General features: G+C 42.8%; 1 long non-coding RNA gene across 1 annotated transcript in view; it reads left to right on the plus strand.

Moving 5' to 3' along the window:
• Positions 1-20,263, plus strand: part of LOC139697907 (uncharacterized) — a 390,991-nt gene extending 370,728 nt beyond the window's left edge. The window contains exon 5 of the long non-coding RNA XR_011702832.1: positions 19,928-20,263. This is a non-coding gene — a long non-coding RNA (uncharacterized lncRNA). The remainder of the gene's footprint in view (positions 1-19,927) is intronic.
• Positions 20,264-22,268: the final 2,005 nt, after the last annotated feature.

Consider the following 22,268-nt stretch of genomic DNA (forward strand, 5'->3'; position numbering starts at 1 on the left):
GATACCAACTAAAATGTGATAGGCCTTGTTTTTAAGGTGCTCCGACGGCTGACTTCTTTCACGGCGTGAACGCCAAATGAAGCCGAATACTCTTTTCATTTTACGACATCCCATACTTACGGCGAGATTGAGTCATCGACTGTTGAATGTCTGGCAAAGATAATGATGACCAGACTGACCAAGTTGGAAGAAGCATTATTACGATAACACCGGCATTAAAGTGCAGCTTTTGTTGACCCTTGCATATCGTCTCTACCATTTATTAAACTCTGAGGCTTCTTTGAACGTTTAATATATCAAATATATAATATTATTTGAATAAAAATGCGATTCACGTCCAAGTTTGCATAAAGTTTGCCCACCTGAAACGAAACCCCCTCAGGTACGGGTCACAAGCCTGGCATTCAACTCGGGTACCACGCTAAATTTTAATCTCAGGGACTGATGGACTTTCTTTGACAGCTGGGATTAAGTGTTTTCTCTGTATTTGATGTACTAGTCTCTGAAATGTATACTGGAAACGGTATGCTCAAAATAAATTGCGTGCAAACCTCATCAAATGTTAGCCGTGTGCATATCTGGTGGCGGAAATGGAAAATGATGCTTAATAAGTGTGGTGTTTTTTAAAATTTAATCCGAGACCATAAAAAAAGTCTGAGAAGTGCTTTTGAGCGGACCAAATAACTCATTTAACCCTGGAACGATTTTTAATTAAACGTTTTAATCCAGGAAAAAGCTCGCACACACACTACGACTTAACCCCCCCCCCGGTGATGGAGATGTTTTTTATCAAGGTTTTTTTCGCACTCGTAAAATGAGGAACGCCATGTACGTCTCGTATTCTTTTCCTCAAATGTGGGTGCGAAAATGTGTAGTGTGCCTCAATATCGTGAACATGGAATTGCCCACCGTTGAGGCCGAAAACTATCGAATTTTTCTGCTCATTCGTGTCATCCCGCAGATGTCCACTCGTGTCCGGGGCAGATGTTCCCTTTCCTTCTGGCCACTTAAGCAAATGATTCCTCCGAGTGGGCGTCGGCGCAAGTGCCACCTTCACTGCCAATCCAACGACGCAATTGAGTGGACCGGGGAATAACTTTTTGGCTCCGTCCATGAATCACGCCACGCACTCACGGGGCCGAGGGAGCTATGGCGAAACTGTGTCGCTTCGTGACGAGGGGAGGGTCTTGAGTATCCGCGAAATCACTTATTATTATTATTAGGTAATCTACCGGTTAAGGTAGGTTTTTGAATGGACAAAGCTACTAAATAAAACATTTTGCGACTCCTAACAAAACACAAAATCCAGCATCCTACTCTATATCAGGTGCCTCTTCATCTCTGAGTACTTTCTTCCTCCCTTCATCCCGTCCAACATCCCTATCCTGTTCCTTCCCTTTCCTCTTTTGCCCAACATTCTACCCTCTATCACAGTCTTCAACATCCCACTACCCGTCAGTACCCCCTTCATCCACTTTTCCTGCCTCCATAGGATTGCTCCCAACAAACCCCTCTCTTCGCCCACCATACCAAGTACTTCCTCATTTGTTTTCTTCTCTGTCCATTTCACCTTTTCCATTCTTCTCCACACCCACATTTCAAAAGCCTCCAGTCTACGTTTATCATCCTGCTTCAATGACCATGTTTCCGCGCCGTACATAGCTACGCTCCATTCTGTCCCAGCTAGGGCGTTCATACCGTAAGGAGGTAGTAGCAATGAATTTAAATATGCTAAAACGTCTGGTTTCATGTCAGCTTGTTAACTCGGGTGAAGTCGTAATGCACGCTTTAGTAAACGGCAGTAAAATTAATGTTTTTCTCACCGCGGGCGGCGCCCAGCGGTGCATGCAACGTTTGAAAATTAATTCTTGGCTCCTCGCTTATAATGCAACTCCGCATCGTCGCCCTTCCTTTGCTTCCCTTGCTTTAACTTGATTTTTTCTATAGAATATTTGAGGGATTAGTTTTTTCAGTTTTATCATCATGTTACGACAAAAAGAGACTGGCAGAAGATAGGTATTCGGTATTTTATCCTTTGAGATGGACTCGACAAATCAGGTTTCGAGTGTTTATTGGGTCGTTGACCCTAGGTGGACCAAAAAGGTGGACGGTTTTTTTTAAATGTTAGGTTAAGAAGCCATCTCTTTATTTTTTCATGCGTATTGTTGAGGGAAGTGTGGAAATTATGGCCAGAATTTATCACCGTGATAGCATCACGAATGACTCATAATTTAATATCTTCAACACAAAAAATAATCGCATTAGATTTGTATGACATAATTAAGATATTCCACATCTAGCTTTGGATAATTAGGATATTCAATATTTAGATATTCCAATTACAAAATTGTCACTTTTCACGAATGTATCATCATCAGGTACGGAATACTGATGCTGCGTTGACATTGAAACGTCTTGTGCGCAAGAAATCGCTTTGAAAGATCGTAATTTTTATTATTCCAGAATAAGTTTGATTTATTCAAGTTAGAGCCTACTGCCACTACTTACTTCTACGCATGTTGGGTACCCTGCAAATCACCGCCAGGGGTGTAATTCAACCCCTGGCATGCAGCATCAAATATTGGGTAGAGTTTTAAAATATCAATAAGTAGTTAAAGTAATTCATAAAATGGAGAATCTGCCAACCATAGGACCATAGACACGACGACATCGAATTGTAAAATACTTTTCTGTGCATGCGACACATATTGGGGGAATTAGGTCGGTAGCTCCTTCTACACGATGTAAGTCGTATGAGTTACATTGTTTATAAGGTGCGATTAACGTACAGAGCTGTATAATCAAGCCAAAGGATTAGCATTTCTAAAGATAAGAAATCCGAGGGAGGAGGGGGTATTTCCACCCTCTGAATCCAGCCATGCCCAATTTAGTAGAGGAGAGGTCGTGCTGGAAAGAGGCTCCAGGGGTTCACCTCGTTAAGTGCGTCCCATCGGCAAGGGGAGTGCAAAACAGTAGTCCCCAAACCTTTTACCTCCAGTAGGGACTCCATTAGAGAATCCTCAAGGGCTACATGCAAGAAATGAGGTCGGAAGCCGAGACGGAGTTGCAAAGTATTTTAGTTTTTTTCTCAGAACGAGTCCGTAGAAAAAATATTCCCTGCGATAGATCACAGAGACGAAGAAATCTCGGGATAATCCGAATTTAAATTTACACATAATCAACTCATTACTTCGAGCCAAGACTAATTTGCCAAGTCTGCGGACAAGAGACCTACTCGCCATAACGAAATCGATTACATGCCGAATCTTAAAACAGAGTTGATCCATAAATTAAATATATTTAGGGTAGGATAAATATGAACGTAACATATTTAAAGTAGGCACACTTAAGCAATGGAGGTATTAAGGTATTGGAGCGTGCTAGACCCGTAGAAAGAAGACGGTTCTGATGGGTCAACTAGGGTTCCATGAAGCACTATTCCTTTCCCTTATCCTTATTCGCATGGTCGGTAGTTCTTATCATTAATCAGTCACAATGAATTAATTATATGCCATCATAGTCATCCATCACTGATGCTTTTCCTTATGTTGAGCGATTTCATGGATCACTGTTTGAAAGTATGATCCGTCAATTATCGCAGATTGAGGGTAGTTTACTATTGGTATCAAAAGGAACTTCAAATTCAACCACTACTATAGTTCAGCGTGAACTTGAAAATGTAGGGGTTTACGACCGTGAAAGGTGTCAGCCTTGAACTTCAGTAAGTTTCAAAGTTCAGCTGGCCTCGAATTTCACAGTTCAAGTTCACGGTTGACGACAGCGCATGAGCAGTACGTGTCTCTCTTGTCGTTTGCCACTAGTCTGGCTTCTGGTTGCTATTGGCGGGGAATTGTTATGTGCATGTCTTCGTGTATCTTTCGTCTACCATTTTTAATTACTTCTGTTACGCGTATTAATTACGGATTAAAACTATGGCCAGGAAAACTGCCGAACGCCTAATTGCTGGTGTGGGGCAGCGAAAGCGAATATCAACGAAGACGCACGACGATTGCAGACGCGCATTTAATTTGCTGGTCAATCGTGAGCCAAATGCGTGACAGTGAATTCAAATCACGAAGTGCCTCTAGCTGTCGCTAATCGTAAACAAATCGTCGTAGTTTTTCGGTCGTGGAAAGCAAACGATTGACGCATCAAACACTGATGGGCCATCAAAAACTGATGGGCCATCAAACATTGTTACTGGTACCTAGAGCCAGGCCACGTTTCGCTCGCGTGGAATGTGCTTCGGAATATTTCTGTCCGGCGCGTAGTTAGTTTGGATAGGTGGATGGCCTATGGTGGCGAAGAATTTGTTTGGGGGTCCGTATTCATCCCTTCTTTTTTCACCCGTCCGCCTGTCTTTTTGATTGATTAGCGGGGAGGGGGGTGTAGTAGCGTGAGCGCAAAAGGAGTTTAACTAGCGTTGACTTCGTACTCTCGGGCCGCATGAATTTCGCACGGCGCTGGGGGGGGGGGGTTCTGCAAGTTTCTCCAAATCCAGGATGAGAATCAGGATCCATCTCGTTACTCGGTGCCTTATCGCTTCTGTTTCATTATTTTTTTCGGTTTTCGATGAAAGTTCACGATTGCCGTCGTGAGCACGCGAGCGGTCCCGGAAGCGTGTGCTGATCACAAAATCACAAATCGCGACCGAGCGATGCGCTGCGGTCGCCCACGAAGAAGCTCTTCTTACCCGTCGCATGGCGGGGACGTGGGTAGAATCGAAAGTAAAGCTCTCGGAATCGATTCGCATCGTCGCGGTCGCATTGAATCCGCGATTGCTGGAATTTTGTGGCATCGACGGGTTGGTGAACCTGTGGGTCCGAAACCGCCGGTCAAGTGCCTAAAATGGGTCCTCAACCGGCGGTTTTTATATCCATTCGGGAGGAGGAATGTGTAATGAAGGTCGTTCGAATTCCTCCTCCTCGATCGATTTTTCAATCCCTTTAAGCATAAATTTTCGCCACGCGAGAGAAGTTCACTACCCAGAGGGATACGGCCCTGGAGGTTTCACGCCTAATGAGATGATGCTTAAGCCAAGAACTACTTCGCTTGGCATCATGGTCCGATTCCATCTTTCCTTTAGTCGAAGATTTTAGGAGAGCAGTCGGAACATGTAGAAAATTTATTGCAATTTAAAGTGAAATCCAAAACCAGAAATATCCTTCGTGAAATTATTTTCTTAAAAGGATAAGGTGACGTAAAAAAAATTAGAAATGCATAATTGAAGGATTTTGAGTTACTGAATGACGGAAGAGAATACTATTATCGTGGATTTGTTAACAAACAGTGAAAAACGACCGAGGATTTATTTCACATTAATTGGGACACGTTTTGAATACGGGGCAAATATTTGAACCCAGCGGTGAAAGTGTTAATTAATTGTGGAAAAAGATGGAGCGCGGAGATTGTTAGCTAGGTTTGTGAATCATTTTTTCGAGAAGAATAAAAGTATAAGAGGGTTATGGGCGAAACTACGCCGGTAGTCCCTCTTATCGCGATTAGAAAGCAAGCGAAACTAACTTAGGACTCTTAGAAAGATCCAGCTTTGTGCTCGAGTTAACCCTTGACGAGAGGTTATTAGAAGTTCGGCATTCTGTAACGGCAGATTTAAGGGAGATAATTAGGAGAGATCGACTCGGTGATAAGTAGTCTCTCTTTCCTTCCACAAGTTGCGATCCTAAAAAGCTAAGTTTAGACACCCTAACAGTCATTAATAGAAAATGGTGGTGTAAAAAGAAAATCTGTGCTTGAAAAATCTTGTCTTTCATCCTTTTCATATTTCTTTGTATTCAAAGATGACTCTCAACGTACCTTTTTTTAAAATTTCTCATAATTGCTTCATTAAAGTAAAATAATCCGTCTGGCCTCATTTTGTGAACATTCCTAATTCTCACATTAATGGAACTCATGACTCAGTAAATATTCGCAATTTTTTGTCTTAGCCAGCATGGTTTCACTGTTTTGTATCTTTATTAAAGCCGATAAATGATGAATACAGTCGAAAATACCGATTAATTAGTCAAATGCCTTATATTCTGCTGATAAGAATAGAAACTGTTTGTATTTTCTTTACAGATAGCAAATCGATAAACTGGTCAATTAACTTTAATGGTAGTTTCTTCTGTAAAGTCATCTACTGTCAAAATTCATATGAAGTGGCAGTTCGTGATAAGTCCAGACGATACTTTTTAACTTTTCTCGTGTTCTTATCAGCAAATATTTTCTCTTAAAGCGACGCCTGGTAACTAATTCTAAACCATATTTTGCGGAGGAGATAATCACCAAAGTCGTCTTTGTTTAAAAAGAGACGTTTCAGGCGTGATATGGTGGAATATCATGATTAATTAAAAATAGCAATTTTCCACAAAAATAAAATTTAATGCGACCGGTTTCAATGTTACTACATCATCATTTGTGGAAAATTGCTATTTTTAATTAATCGTCTTTGTTTGATTTTGTTGACCTAATATGGGATTTTTTTGTAGGGAAGGAATACCTTGGACTAAATTTCATGTCAGAATGTTGAGGAGTGACAACTTTGAGCGAAGTGTATTCGTATCACTAACAAATCAAGTGAACTTTAAGAATACGAGTATAATAGTACACATTTGAGTTATATGGGGAATGGAACGGATGTGATCCCTAACGCTTAAAGGTCGCGTCCCCTTTGCAATTGCATCAACGCTTTGGGACACGGAACGAATTGTCGAGGAAGTTGCATGAAACTTCATTAGATAATTGTTCTCTGGCGTCATGTCAGTCGGCAGGGCACAGTTTCACGGTGGGCATATTAAAAAGGGGCGAATTTTTTTTTGCTGAGACGTTGACGGTACGCGACAGTCCTGGGATCCGCAATTATTGGCCGCCGCAGCCGAAGTCGATTGTGGACCGGGGACAGCGAAGTTGAAATTCACGTGGCGCCGAGGGACGTGCCCGGGGAAGGGTGGAGAATGGGGGAATTGAATCGGGACACAGTTTCGCCGATTCCCTTCCCCCCCACTCCCCCCCCCCCAACTCCCTCCCCCGGCCTCCCTGTCAGGTGGGGGCGAATGAGTGGTGTCGGGTGCGACTGCACTGCCGAGTGGTACTTGGCCCTCCTTCCCCCTTTCCCTTCCTGACCTCCCCCACTCCACCGAGTCCGCTCCGCGCCCCTCTCCCCCGGAGCCGCCTCATCCTCACCTCTCACTCTCTTTTCCGTCTACTCCCTTTCACCACGATCGATATCATTCTCCGGCCCTGTTATGCACTCCTACTTTGATCTACGATTCGCTCCTCCATCCCTCCCGACTCAGCCCTTCCACCACCTCCCCCACCGTATATTATACTGCGTGTATCCCCCCTCACTTCCTCCCCGCCTCCATATCCCTATCTCTCTCCCTCGCCCCTCCCCAACTCACCCCCCGCGCGAATATCCTGTCCTCACGACCCTTCCGAGCCGGGAGCCTTGCGAGTAGAACGAGGCAGGAAAGCGATGCTCGACTTAGGAGCCGAAGGGTGAATTCAAGGCGGCCATCATTAGAAATAATGCATGATATTCTAAAATACATGATAATAGGACGAACAACTCAAACACAGATTTGGACACTATTTCTACTTAACCAACCGTGAGTTTTACGAACTCTGTCATTAAGTATTAAAGTCTGCTATCCTAAAGGGACTTTACACCTCTTTTCAGAATTAGAGTTTGATCATGTGAGTTTGAAGGAGGTGTTAGCTACTGGAATAGAAGTGCTTGAAGAAATAAGAGTTTGTATATAAATGTGCTTATTGACGAATAAATGGCGCTGCTTGCGTGTGGAAAAGACAAATAAAAAAAATGTTCCTTATCACTAGTCACACTTTTATTATTTTTTTGTATTTTTTATCTTAAACATGGCTCATCCATTATGGAAAATAAGCGTTCTTTAAAATGATCATCTATTTATAATCGTAGCAGAATTCCTTCGTAGAATTGCATCTTCTTCTACGAAGGAATTCGTCTACTTCAAATTGAAAGATTTACGGTTAGCTAACGTAACTTGCAGACACATGCCCACGCCTGTTGCCTTGGCTGCTGTTCGGCAAATTCAAAAAAGCCTCTTTTAAAATGATTGCTAGAACCTCAATCCCTTTACTTACTTAATTTCTAATTAACTATTACTACATCCTTGTAGACTTTTTCCCCTTCCGTCGCATGTTAGATATTTTTCATGAATGCTTTTCCGTTTCTGGACTCCTCTTAATAGTCTTTGCCATTGTGGTCTCATCGGTTACATCTATCCATTGCGCTTTTCTTTTCTCCTTTGCTCTCAATCATTGATTCATAATTGTTATTATTTTGGAACGGTAAGGCGAAACTCTTATGCAAGAATAACATTAAAAATCGCACTTCACCTAAAATATTTTCTCATTGCATGAGTTAGTATTGCGAAAACCTGGATACCCAATTGTTTTTCTCCTGTGGTGATTGTTTGCCACAGTTCTGATCATTTTCCTGAGCAAAAAATTAATGTCGACTGCCACCTCTTTAACACTAGTCGTGTTAAAATTTCATTCTCTTCAATGTGTTTTTAAGTATTTTCTTTCGAGTCGCGACTAATCCTCGATATATTCGATTGTAAATTACAATTTTCTTTTTTTCCTTCGTGAATATCTATATATTTAATAATGTTCGGTACGGAATGACTCCAGATGGAGAGACGAACAAGAATACCCATTAAATACTACTCGGAGGGCATAAACCGGAAAATTCCGAAATTTCATCCAATATGTGAACCCTATGAAAATGAATTAAATGCAGGAATACTGGGAATGATGAGGGAGCAGAGGGGCTTTTATATTAGTTTTAATTTTATTTCATGAGTTGTTGGAGGAGAAATTCAAAGGGGGCATGGAAGATGAATACAGAGCGTTTTAATTCGCAATGGAATGTTGACGGCGGTGATGGAGGTGAGAAGGTAAGGCAAGTGATGTGCGGGAGAGAAAAGGAGAGGTTAGTTGGACGGAATGAAGGGGGATAGAACGCATGAGAGCTTTAAAAAGTAGTCTCATTGTAATGTTTAGTGCCAGATCCTGGTAGGCGAGGCTCTGCGCGGCTCCGGCGAACCAATTTCTCCGTATAACTGTAATTGGATTTTATTCGTATTATGGGCCTGTACGAGGGCAGTTCCTTCATCACGGTGTCGTCTTAGAGCAAGCGATTTTGCAGATGCTTTGGAAAAGTACGATTTTATTTTTCTCAGGCATAATGGACACTGAATTTGAATAAACGAACGGAAGCACCTTAAAAGTTAACTCTTAAAGAAATAATTCGAGGCCATCGAATTTCGCAATTGTAGTTCACCGAAAAAATAATGCACCTTTTTACTTAACTTTAAAATAAATGATCCGAGACCATCAAATTTGAAAGCACCTGTTTACAATGTACGAAGCGATTGCTTAGCTTCAATCATAATGTACGTTTACAAATGCGGCAATAGCTAGGGAAAGAATGCGGCAGCTTAATTTTCGCTTCTATTATCGAAGTGAATGAATCGAAATTGCAATTCCTAGTCAAATTTGTGCTGCCATATGAGTGTGAATAAAGGATATTTTTTTCAAAAACATCGATTTTTACGATGTCTAAAATTTCTAGTAAAGTATATCCAAATCGGACCGAGCCTATGTTGCATTATGTTTCTTTACCCCATGTATGCAAAATTATTAAGTCCTAACCTTCTTGGCACGATGTCCCCCAATGAAATAAACTAAAAAAATTAATTTTCAGAGTTTTTTTATTATTTAGCTTGCTTATTTAATTTTTTTGAACAATTTTGGGAATTATTTCACACTTTATAATGTGAACAGCGCATATTAATTTATTCGGCCATCAGTGTGTGTGAATGTGTGAACTCTGTGTTCTCTCTCACTGGCTGGTAATTAAATTACGAGATAGATTCCGGCAGCGGATCATAAGTCAGTTACTAGATAAGATCCATGCCAGTTCTACGCAGTAGCTTAATCCTTCGGTCTTACAGTGCAATGAAATAACGCATGTGCTCTTGCTCGTTTATGAAAATTCAAACAGATCAGCAGAAAATAAAGTACATTAATTTGAATCATGTACAGGAATTAATCACTGGTTTATTTTTTTTAACTGTGATAGGTTTTGGATCGACGCAGACGGAACACCATTAAATATTTTAGTCTTGCCTAGGAAAAAAAACACAACCTGGCACTCCTTACTACCCACTAAAATGACGACAAAAAATTTGGAACTTTTAAAGAAAAAATATTTTAATTCCTACTTATTTTATCGTTAATTAATTATCCGTTTGAAGAAAATGGACCTGTCGTTTGCTCTTGAAATCAAGCTTGTGGTGATTATGATAGCTAGCTTTAAATTCGTTTATTTTGCCTCTCGCCAGGTCAAGATATCAGAAAACTACTTTAAATCCTACGAGTGCCATTTTCTCTGGGCTCTTCTACGTGCGCAAGTTGTAAATAACTTCAGATGATAGGAGAAAACAAGTGACAAAAGGAAAGGCTAGAGATGAAAATTGAAAATTATTACTCTAGTGAAAGGACATTTTTACACAATGGATAACGGATGGCATCCAATTATCTGTTAACTCCTAGGATGAGACAGCATCGTTAGCTTCTCCGGGCACTCCGCCCCTGGATGGATTCAGCCACCGAGAAACTTGACAACGAGCCAAAAATGCCTTATCGGGATCCCAGGAGCACACGGGATTACCGATGTGACCCTACGAGACAAGAAAAAAAATACTATTTTAGGAAATAGGATTTCAGTGCTGGCTCTCGATATCAATTACAGAAATGTGTAGTAATTGGGTTTCCAAGTTGGTTGGACTGGCGAGATCCTATCGCTAAATAAGACTTACTTATATCCTGCACAGAGGAGTGCTCTACGCGAAAGCTAGCGAATAATATCTGCCGAGAGAGGAATTTTAACCAGTTTCCTTCCCGTTTAAAAGTGAGCGCACCAACTGGTGCGTGTACTGACTCGTTCGTTGGAATTAGAATTTCAGTTCTTAAGTGAATTTGTTTGAAAATGGTTGATGGGGGAATTTTTGTGCAACTTCTAAGATAAATTGTCATTACTGAAAGTACTCTAAGCATTGCACTGTATGTAATAACTATGCAATGGCGATTCATGCACGCGACACGGTTATTTGTTTCATGTTCCCCTGAAATTTGGCTTGTTTATTGTATGGGGAAATATTTGAAAGGTTGAAATTTTTTGCGATTCAAAGTTTGTCCCAGTTTTGTCGGTGGAAATTCGTTTTCCGTTAAGTCTTGGAATGCAGGTATGGAGTACCGCCTCCGGTCGGGTGAGTGTGTTGAGGTACAATAGTCTTTCATGACTCATTCTAATGGTGCGCAATTCCACCTCTGCCGACGGTGATCCTAAAATTCAATTAACTCAATTCGAACCATCAGTGGGAATGATTCAGTCGCCTTAATTCTTTTATGCGGATTTTGTGGTGCTCCTTACGGTGTCGTGAGTGCGAAAGTCATTGCAAATAGAAAACTCATCTCTGTCACGTGGACCAATATTTTTCAGCCGGTGATATTCGTGACTTCAGTGGTACGTGATTTTTTGTTTGGTTGAATGATCGGGGAGGTTAGGAGAGATAAAAAAATAATAGATCATCTTAACATTTACGTTACATAACTTAGAATGGTCAAAGTAGTAGGGACGTAAGGAGAAGAATTGCGCTAGGCAAAGAGGCTTTCACAAGGAGGAGGGAGTTGATGACAGGGACGTTGAGCAAGGATATTAAGAAAAGACTCGTAAAAACTTTGATATGGAGTGTAGCTATGTACGGCGCGGAAACATGGTCATTGAAGCAGGAGCATAAACGTAGACTGGAGGCTTTTTAAATGTGGGTGTGGAGAAGAATGGAGAAGGTGAAATGGACAGAGAAGAAAACAAATGGGGAAGTACTTGGCATGGTGGGCGAAGAGAGGGGTTTGCTAGGAGAAATCCTATGGAGGCAGGAAAAGTGGATAAAAGGGGTATTGACCGGCAGTGGGATGTTGAAGACTGTGATAGAGGGGAGAATGTTAGGCAAACGAGGAAAGGGAAGGAACAGGATAGGGATGTTGGACGGGATGAAGGGAGGAAGAAAGTACTCAGAGATGAAGACGGGTCTGATGTAGAGTAAGATACTGGATTTTGTATTTTGTTAGGAATCACAAAATATTTATTTAGCAGCTGGGTCCATCCAAAAACCTACCTTAACCGGTATATTACCTAATAAAAAAATAGAACGTTTTTACGTATATTTTATGTGTTTTTGAGCTATAAATATACTTTATCATGATTAAACTGTTGTTTACGACATGATTCAGCATTTTTTCCCACCCCACGATGTCATTCATAATTTTAGTAACTGGTGGACTTTGTGAGATTAGCACGTGGGAAGTAGTACTTCGTGAAAGGAGGTTAGAGTTGGGTTCATGCATACAGTTATGAGAGAATGGACTTCGATTCGAAGTGCCTAGCAAAATATGTCGCAATAATGTGGTTTCAACGCAATAAATCCTTGAACCACTCTTAATAGTTCCGAAGGGTGCATTTATTCCCGGTATGAGTTTTGACTTTCACGAAGTTATTTCAATTCCCACGGAGTCTTACCAGAAACATCTGGATGCATTCGATTGCAGTTCACAGAGCCGATCTCTCGAAGGAATGGGGAAGGTCAGGGAATTTTATTCGTCGCTCGAAGTCATTACCCTTGTATACGAAGTGCAAACGTTGTCCCAGTGGTCGTATGGGACATGGGAAGATTCCACCAAATTGAGCATCGAAGTCATTTGGTGCATTAAATAATGATAAATTTCACGCACTTCATAAAGCGATACTACGAAAGTGTTTCAGCCTCGTAAAAGACTTAAAATACCACAGGAGCGCCCTGTCTCAAGTCCTTCATTCAATTAGGTTTTTCGAACACTGGTCGTTCTGGTCAATTATTCAAATTCAGTACAGCACTGAGCTTTGTTGCCTAGGCCTCACTTTATGTCATATTAGTTCAATAATTACCACCATCTTATTACGGATCATATCAATAAAATTAGAGATATCAAGTGTTTAACAGATAGATATGAGATGTCATTTTTCCCACGAACAATAAGGGATCAGAATAACACTGTCCGACCGCGGTAGGTTCATATTTGGGCCAAAATTAGTCTGGTGTGTATTCACCCCCTGCCACACACCCTAGCAGTGGCTTGCAGGGTACTAAAATAAATAAATAGAAATAAGCGAGATGAAGCAGTACCATCTGCGCCTTTCGTGAGCGAGGAATCGAACCGTGAAATAATAAATTTGTAATTTTCCCCAGTGATTTTTTCCGTACAACTCGTTTAAATGCGAGTACATCACGTGCAATTCCGCCATTAAACAACACGGATACTATACCTGATGTATATGCATTGAAACGCATTTTTCGAAAAATATCACTGCGTAAAATTGCAATTTTACTATCTCAATGTATGTTTAATTTCCAAAAATTAGAGCATACCAAGTGTACATGGCATCTACTCATCATAATACGCTGGGTACCATTTGCAGTTGAATAAGTGATCGGCACAATTGACGCTAAGTATTTCGATCATCCTATTCCAACGCACTTTGGGTAATGCGGTTTCCTCGCATTCCCTTTTCCCACCGTCATGCGCCCGAATTGAGGTCCTTACTGGGAACTCCATCTCCTCGTGTCTTTTCATCGTACCTCGAGCTCACAAATAAACCACGCGAGGTCACGACGATAGATGGGATGCCGAACTTCCTAACGTTTATTCCCCGCGAAGTCTTTTGTGATATGGAAGTCGCATCTTCCCTTTCTCGGTGCATTTCCCATCGGAAAAATGATCAGAGGGCCTTCGGGCGGGGAGCTTCCCTCCCATTGGTCCAGTCCCATGTCGCTCTCCGGGGGGAGAGTAGGCGGACGACCCCGCTCTCGAATGCCCGCATCCCGGTTGGTGGTGCGGGCGCCCTCCGATCTACCATCCCCCTCCCCCCAGCTCCCCTTCCCCGCATCGGAATTTGTGGAATTCCTCCGGTCCCTTGAAACCCCTCGCCCGAGAGATTACGGCGCTCGCGGAGGACGCGTTTTATTGTCGTCATCAGTCTCTCTCAGGTCACTGCTCCACCCCCCCCCCCCGGAAGAGCTCTATTCCTCCCCTTCGTCACCCCCGAAAAAAAGAGGAGGAACCCTCCCTATTCGTCCATCGCACGATTAAAGACGGCCGGTATTAGGGTTTGCTCTCGATGCTCCGGTCCGTGCTCTACATATAGCCGTCGTGGTCGTTCCGTGGTTGCCATAGGAGAGGCACAGTTGTAGTTTGCGAATCTTCGTATCGAATTCAAATCGTAATTCAACTCGTGATTAAATCACGACTACATGAAAATAACGCCCCTTGCACAGCACGCCGACGAAGGCGCGCTTTCCTCGGCGGCCCCAAACCTTCGTTCGTCCACCGAACCAATCGTCTGGGCTATTTTCGGTGCCAAAAAAAACCACAATATTATATACCAAAAAGAACGCATTTATTAACTCGTTGGTTGAATTGATAGGTATGGGTGGATCTCACCTAGGTAGTAAGCCCAACGGCGTTTGAAATTCGAAGATCAGGGTAGGGAAGCCAGTTTCCTTTTCCTATGCCGTCCATGGTTTCACTCGTAGATCCGGTACCCGAAATATCACACAGCTCGGGTTAAGAGCAGAGTTCTCGGAGGCGACCCCGAGAATCGAATCCGCGCCCTCCAGTCAGCAGTAAAACGCTCTACCCACTAGACTACCTCGTCCCCCCATTCGGTGCCAATATTCAATTTTAGAAAGCAGAAGTTTCTTTGCAATATTTCAACAAAAACGCTATGATCTTCGACCATCTCTGTGAAAATGTACCGACTCGGGAGTGGGTTTTAGTTTGAATGATTTTGATCCATCCTCCGCAAGGAAATCACTTATAAGATTCGTATAAAAAGTATCCGGAAAGGTTTAATAAAATAGATTCATTTCAGATATTGCTACAAGTACTCAAAATTCTTCAAAATAAATCCCTTGAGCGTCGACACAGTTTTGCCAGCGACTTTTCTACGACTGGAAGGCTCCCTGGTCGGTGGTTTCAGGAAGGTCCTTAAGGGTAAGCGTAAAAGCCTCTTTGACGGCACTTAGGGTCCCATGTTGGTGTCATTTGAGGAAGAATTTCGCTTTTGGGAATAGGAAATAGTCGCTGGTGCCAAGTCGGAATAGTTCAAAAAGTCTCTGCCTTCTTCAACGCCTTGCAGATCTTCGTGAGCTGACATTCGACTCTACTTTTGGTCGTCCGTCAAGACCTTCGGGACAAGCTGATCGCAGGTTTTCGCATCGCCAAATTTCCAGTAATCCGATGTGCAATTATGCGCACACTTAAACAGCGGTCTTAATTCAGTGCTTCACGCATAGGTTTCACATTGTCGTCGGTTCTTGACGTCGACGGCCGTCCAGCGCGGGGTTCGTCCTCCACACTCTCTCGGCCATCTTTGAACAGCTTTTTCCACTTAAAAAACTGATGTTTGTGACTTGTTTTCATCCTTAAACATTTAGCAAATCATGCTCAACGCGTTCGTACCCGATTTCCCCAGTCCAACCCAAAATTTGATGGCATGCCGCTCTTCAATCGTTCGCTGCATTTTGCGCTCGCACCGAGGTACTCGACAGGATACCACTAAAAACACGATCTAGCCTAAACGAACGTTCGCAGGCGATTGGCGCTTGTTGGAAACCAGACTCCCTTTACTTAGCCTGCGTGGTGCGAGTGAAGTGCGACGTACAGTCGCGTCAGGAAGAAAATTTCCTGATACTTTTTACCGATACCATGTATTTTACGCAACCGGTTTGTTTGGAATAGGTGCGCTGTTTTCTTTGGTTGCAAAGCAGTAATGGCATGAAGTGCAATCCATCAGTTTTCTTCTTGTATAGCATTGATCAGTTCGACTATTGAAGGCCTAGGTCAGGAGTTCTGATGCAGTACGTGATAAGACTAGCGTGAGGAAATGATTAGCCTGCGGAGGAAATAAAAGCGGTTAAAAAGTTTTACCTGGAAAGATTCAGGCATTTCATCCGGGAAATAGATTTCATAGGTTCGTTCACTCGCTATACTTCAGTGTACATGTGCTTTAACTTACATTAGGAGAAATTAGTTTGGCAGAGAGGAAGACAAATGGTGAAGTATTATATGTAGTAGGTGAAAGGAGGACGTTACTGGGGTAAATCCGAATGAAGCGGGAAAAGTGGGCGGAGGAAATATTGAGGGACGGTGGTATATTGAAAGCCGCGGTAGAAGGGAGAATAATATTGGTCAGCGGGGTAGAGGAAGGATTAGATCTTTCTAGGCTGATTGGTGGTGGGTAGAATTTAAGAAGTGGAGAAGGACAAGGTTTAGGGAAAAAAGAGAAAGTTCTCGTGAGATGCAGAAAAACGTCGTTTGGGAGTGTTGTAAACCAACATTGACCATGGATTTATGTAACTACATGAACCAACTATTTCGTGTTCATTAAGCCATCTAACATTGAGGTCTAAACAGAAATTAATGACATTTTTTTAAAACTTCATATAATTCCCAAGGAACGGTTATCGCACGTCTGGAAGCTTCTTCGCTTAGGCTATGTGTAGAAAGACGTGCCGCGTTCAAATTCCCTTCGGAAATTAGGTAAAGCGTTTCTGCTATGGTGGTGCTTCCTCATCCATTTACCCACGAGTGGAAAGGCGAGCGTCAAGGCTGATAGCGCCGCCGGAGCAAGTCGAAGGAAAGTTAAAGGGACGCATTGATCCTCAACGCCCTCATATGTGGCAAACTTGAAATTCGCGTTACTTACTGCTTTGTTTCTTGGGGTGAATATACGAGTGTATTTGTTGTTTTCTTATAATTGAGTTTTTTTCATATCCTCGGTTCACACATTCACCGTACTGTATTTTTGATGCCTGCAGTATGCCTTCCTTTTTTGTTTTTTCGCAAGCCACCATTTTAACATTTTTATCAATGGAAAATGAGAAATGTCACCGTGCTTTTTCATAAATTTTAAACCATTCTACCCATTAAAGGTGGGGATTTTGGTTGATCCCTTAAGACTACTTACTTCTGCGCATCCCGATAACGTTTTGACCCACATTATTTCCTTCTACTTGACTCGGTAACTCCTGACTGCCTTCATACTTTCTAAAATGCCTATTCTCTTTATTCCTCTATCCCCTCTTACCCAACATTCTACCCTTCATTCAGAATTCCACTATCTCTCAATATTTCCTCCATTAATTACCTGTTATAATAAAATTTTATTTTTTTCTAGACCATTATTTTCGAGGGGGTTTCAGATGATGTACATTTTTCAAGTCGTTAATAGGGTGCAAAAACTTGATAAGATAGGGTCACATTCGTGACAGTCAGAAAAAGGGTATGACTTTTGACCAAGTATGTTTTCAAAAAATTAATCTTTTGCTGGAGGTATTTATTTGTAAAACTTTGACTCAAAATATGTGTGAACTCGAAACGGAAATTTTGTCCAAAATACTAAATGTGAGCGACTTGCCTCAAAAGTTTCGGAGGTCTATTGAATTGTAGCTGAAGTTCAACTATTCCAATTCATTAGGATTTCATTTTTTTGCCGTCATTCTCGTTAGGAGGTTGTTCCCGAACCACAATCTGAGCACATACACACAATTTACTTATTGTACCCAGGTATATATTCACAAATATTAGTTCATAGTAGTAGTATTTAGGGGAGGCGACTGACAGCCGAGGTCATTTGTGCCATTAGGGATGCACAGGAAAGGATGAAGGGTGGAGAGAAACCCGGCGTCGGCATTAGCCTACTCTTTACGAAAGGTGCCAAGGGGTCCGCAGTTTAACGTCCCATCCGACGGACGGCGTACTCACTCAAAGTGACCTCCACAAAGCACCTCAAGTAGGGATTGAGATACCACTGAAAAATATTCTGCACCGCCGGGATTTGAACAGATAAATGCTTTTGAATAAATATTAGCGCATATACGCATGCACTCCCCATATGCCTATGTACGCCATGAAATTATTCACTAGCTTTCAATTAAATAGCTAAATCTTTGTCTTCAAGTAATTTTATTCGGGTTCTTGGGTTCGTTTATATTATGATTGCGTATCGTGTGAGGGAAGGACGAGTACTTTAATCTACCGATGACGGTGTCTGCCTGTCTTATTTCATCCTGGTGGTCGAATCTACCGGTATAATTTGCAGCCATAATGATTCCCCTGTATTGAAAGAAAACTAGGGCGTTCTGTACCTTTTATGAAATCTTTTTAAGTCTTAAGCATGCTCTCTACGTGAATCTAGGGGCTCGTAAGCCAAATTCTTACTGGGGGGGGGAATTCAATGTTTTCATCCTCTCTTTCCCGTCCAATTTACTTTACCACAAAGGGAATCTGCTCGGAACCATAATGGGACGTTACTTAATCTTATAATGAAGGCTCCGAACATTTCGGTAATTTGAATTATCTTTTCGTTAGCTTGATATTTTCATAATCGCCATAAACTTCTCCTCGAGACGTGCCTCAGCATGCATTTATTCGGCAAGCGTTTGAAATTCGTTTCGCGTTCCGCTCGAAAGCACGTCTTGGTGTCCGAACTCGGCGGGGGCCGGCACGCGACAGCACGGCCCGGCGTTCGCGTGATCAAAAAGATCACGCGAGTGGGCGCGCAGATGGCGGCAGCGGTGCGTTCACTCGGGGCGTGCTCTCGTGCGGTCCCCGAGAAGGCAGTCCCGAATTCCCGGCGTCGCCTCATCACGTTGCGCGCCGACGAAAGTTAAGCCTCGTCGGCGATGAACAATCCCTCCCCGGTCCCCACTCCATCCCCCCCCCCACAGTTCGGTTTAAATTATCGCGTCTCATTAATTGTAGTCTTCACGTGCAGTTGGGCTCGTCGCGGCTTGACGCCATTATCTTCTCTCCCCGGGACGAGAAAATATTGTGGCGCGTTCAATGCGATAACATCGACCGCCTCAAATTTCACTGATGTCGGGACACGCGAAAAGTCACAAGGCAGGTTGTAAATACAGTCGGACCAAGGGCAAGCAACTTAATCGGACCCGAGCACCCTCCCCCCAACCATACCCACCGACAGAATCCTGAAATTCGTTGGTTTTATTCAAATGTGCACGCGTGTCTAGCGTGTTTATGTTTATTTGTGATGTCTCAACGTGCGCGTGACCGAAAAACGACCCGGTGAACGGAAAAGTGCTAGAAAATATATTCACGTGGAAAATCACAATTAACAATTTTTTTACGCTTGTGATTCGCATGGAAATTACCTGATCACTGATGTTTTGCCCGTAATACTTGAACAATATGTAATTTTCGGGCGTCTATAATATTAAAAATATCATTACGCTCATCTTCTCGACTCAATGATCAAGTTTCGCATTCATATGATAAATAAGGAGAAATAGAAAGGGGTAGGAGTAAAACGGACGAAAAGAAAAGCTTCACGTGGTGTGGGATGAGGGAGAGTTGTTTGGAGGCACCCCGAGGAGGCAGGAAATACGGATTCAGGGCGTTTTGATTGGTGATGGGAAGTTGGTGACTGTGACAGAAGGGGGAACATTATGCAAGCTAGGAAGTGTAGAAATAGGATAGGCTAAAATAATCTTGGATGGAATATAGGGAGAAATTATTCGACCCCCGAAGACGGGTTTATTTAAATGTGAGGTGTCAGGTTACGTCTAGCGAGGCGAGCTTAAGAAATGAAGCAGTTCTCATTCTGTTTACCTACCCGAAACTTACCCTAAACGGTAGAGTTCCATAGTAATAATAAAGATCATTGCTTGATAGTGGTATCTATCCACCCAGATGTGTTTGTTTGATGGGCCGTGTTGCATTTGTATATTTTGTTCATGTTCCTCGTTTCTCTCTCTCTCTCCAGGTTCCGGCCAGCCGTCTGACCAAGGCCCGCCGACCCACCGACACCCAACCCCATCCGCATTCGCGTCCCCTTCCCGGAAGAAGCAAGACGAAGTCGCTCTCCTCTTTCTTTTTCCTCCCGTGCCCCCTCCGCGTCGTCTCCCCCTCCCGACCCCCTGGAGGGAGGATGGCCGTGAGCAGGCTCCATCCCGCTCCGCCCCCGCCCACCCAGCACCATCATCACCACCACCACCAGCCGCAGCAACACCAGAACCACCATCACCACCACCATCACATAGCCTCCTCCTTCATGTCGTGCGTGCGGGAGTCGTCGCCGGTGGAGGAGCCGGAGGAGGGCGGTGATGAGGCGGCCGAGTGCGGGGGAGGGCCGGGTGGTGGGGGTGGAGGAGGAGAGGGGAGGAAGCAACAGCGGCATGGTGAGTCAAGGGGGAGGGGAATCTGACGAATCGTTACACATACATAAACGCACTCGTATGTATATGTAGCATTGAGCCCAAGCTCGTGGCAATTGCGCAGTAGTCCTGTTTATAGGGAGGAATATCCCGAGTCATTGAAATGGACGACACTGTGTGCGTGGATCCTCCGGCCGACTTGGAAGTTTTGATTAGCCTCAGGCATCTGAATGGTACCCTACAAGGCTATGCTAAGGCGTATGGCTGCACCCGCGTGGAAATTAAGTTTCCCTTCGTTAGTGGTTATCAGTGTAGATAGAGATAACTGAAATATTTCAAATGGTGGAGGTAATATGAACACAGCTACTTGTACTTGTGTATATAAATGTAAAATATTTTTCTACACATGCCAGATCAGCTGCAAGTAACAATAAGAACTCTGAAATGACGGTTATATAAAATAAAGGCCACCTACTAGGCTGCTTAGAACAATTAAGTACTTCTCTTCACCCCATTGCTATCCCTTGCAATTTTTCTGAGCCCGCATCGTTCCCAGGAAAAATGACTTCTTAAATCTGCCGTTTGTACACATTGTATCTCTAATATTATTTTCATGATCTCTCATGCCGCAGTACGAGTAGGCTACATTTTCAGCATCTTCGCAACACCATCATCAATTTCAGTATCATCGCTGGAGAGACCTACTCCCAGTTTATGCCAGAAATTCAATCTGTAATCTAATTGCCAGCCTAGTTCCTCTAATAATCTGGTGACGTTACTAAGTTTTTTCATGGCAACGTTTTTAAAAAAAAACTTACTCCTTTTCGCTACACAAGACATGCGGCTTATGAGAACTGACCATCGGTAAAATAGAGCGAGCAAAAAATATAATATTAGCGAGGGATATAACAACTGAGTTTGCTATGGAGACCGAGGCAAATTCATGGCCTCACATTACTTTTCACACACACAAGCATCTTTTTCCATCAGGATAAGAAAATATATTTGTTTGCTTAACGACTTCTTTGGGGTAAGAGTTAGGCTTCATAGTCCCTTCTCACTCTTAAACCATTTACGTATATTAAAGACCATTACAAATACCCAATCCCTAGGAGGAGGAAAACCCACCTAGAGGAGAATCTAACCCGCGACCTTGACGGATACCTGATGGATGGATACCAGTATTGACAGATTCAAGTACTCCGTATTCCTTCGCGTGATGCGTTGCCATATCGAAATCAGATGTATTATTTTAGGTAATATACCGGTTAAGGTAGGTTTTTGGATTGACATAATTACTAATTAAATAATTTGTGACCCCTCGCAAAACACAACATCCTACTCTACATCAGGTCCCTCTTCAGCTCTGAGTACTTTCTTCCTCCCTTCATCCCGTCCAACATTCCTATCCTGTTCCTTCCCTTTCCTCGTTTGCCTAACATTCTCCCCTCAATTACAGTCTTCAACATCCCGCTGCCGGTCAATACCCCCTTCATCCACTTTTCCTGCCTCCAAAGGATTTCTCCAAACAAACCCCTCTCTTCGCCCACCATACCAAGTACTTCCTCATTTGTTTTCTTCTCTGTCCATTTCACCTGTACCCATTCTATATTCTAAATGCAATAAGCAAAATTTATAACTCTACTCGGACCCACCCATTATTTAATGATAAAGTAGGCATGTACATATGCGTGTGAATGTGAATATTTATAAATTTTAGATTGATTTCCTAACAGCCCCCGCCACACGCTCTCGCAGTGGTTTCCGGGGTTTTGCACAGATGTACAATACGTATCAGAGGAGGGATCCAGATCGACTTTTAAGGGTTTGAACACGGGACCACATATTTGATAAATCAGATCGTTTATTTAATAATGTGTGCTTTCCAGAAAGTTGCCATGTTACCAGGTGCAGCATCCCAGATTTGTCCCTTAAAATGCTTTCTCCATG

Source organism: Hetaerina americana, unplaced genomic scaffold, assembly GCF_022747635.1.
Source record: "Hetaerina americana unplaced genomic scaffold, ioHetAmer1.1.p SCAF_8, whole genome shotgun sequence".
Taxonomy (NCBI): domain Eukaryota; kingdom Metazoa; phylum Arthropoda; class Insecta; order Odonata; family Calopterygidae; genus Hetaerina; species Hetaerina americana.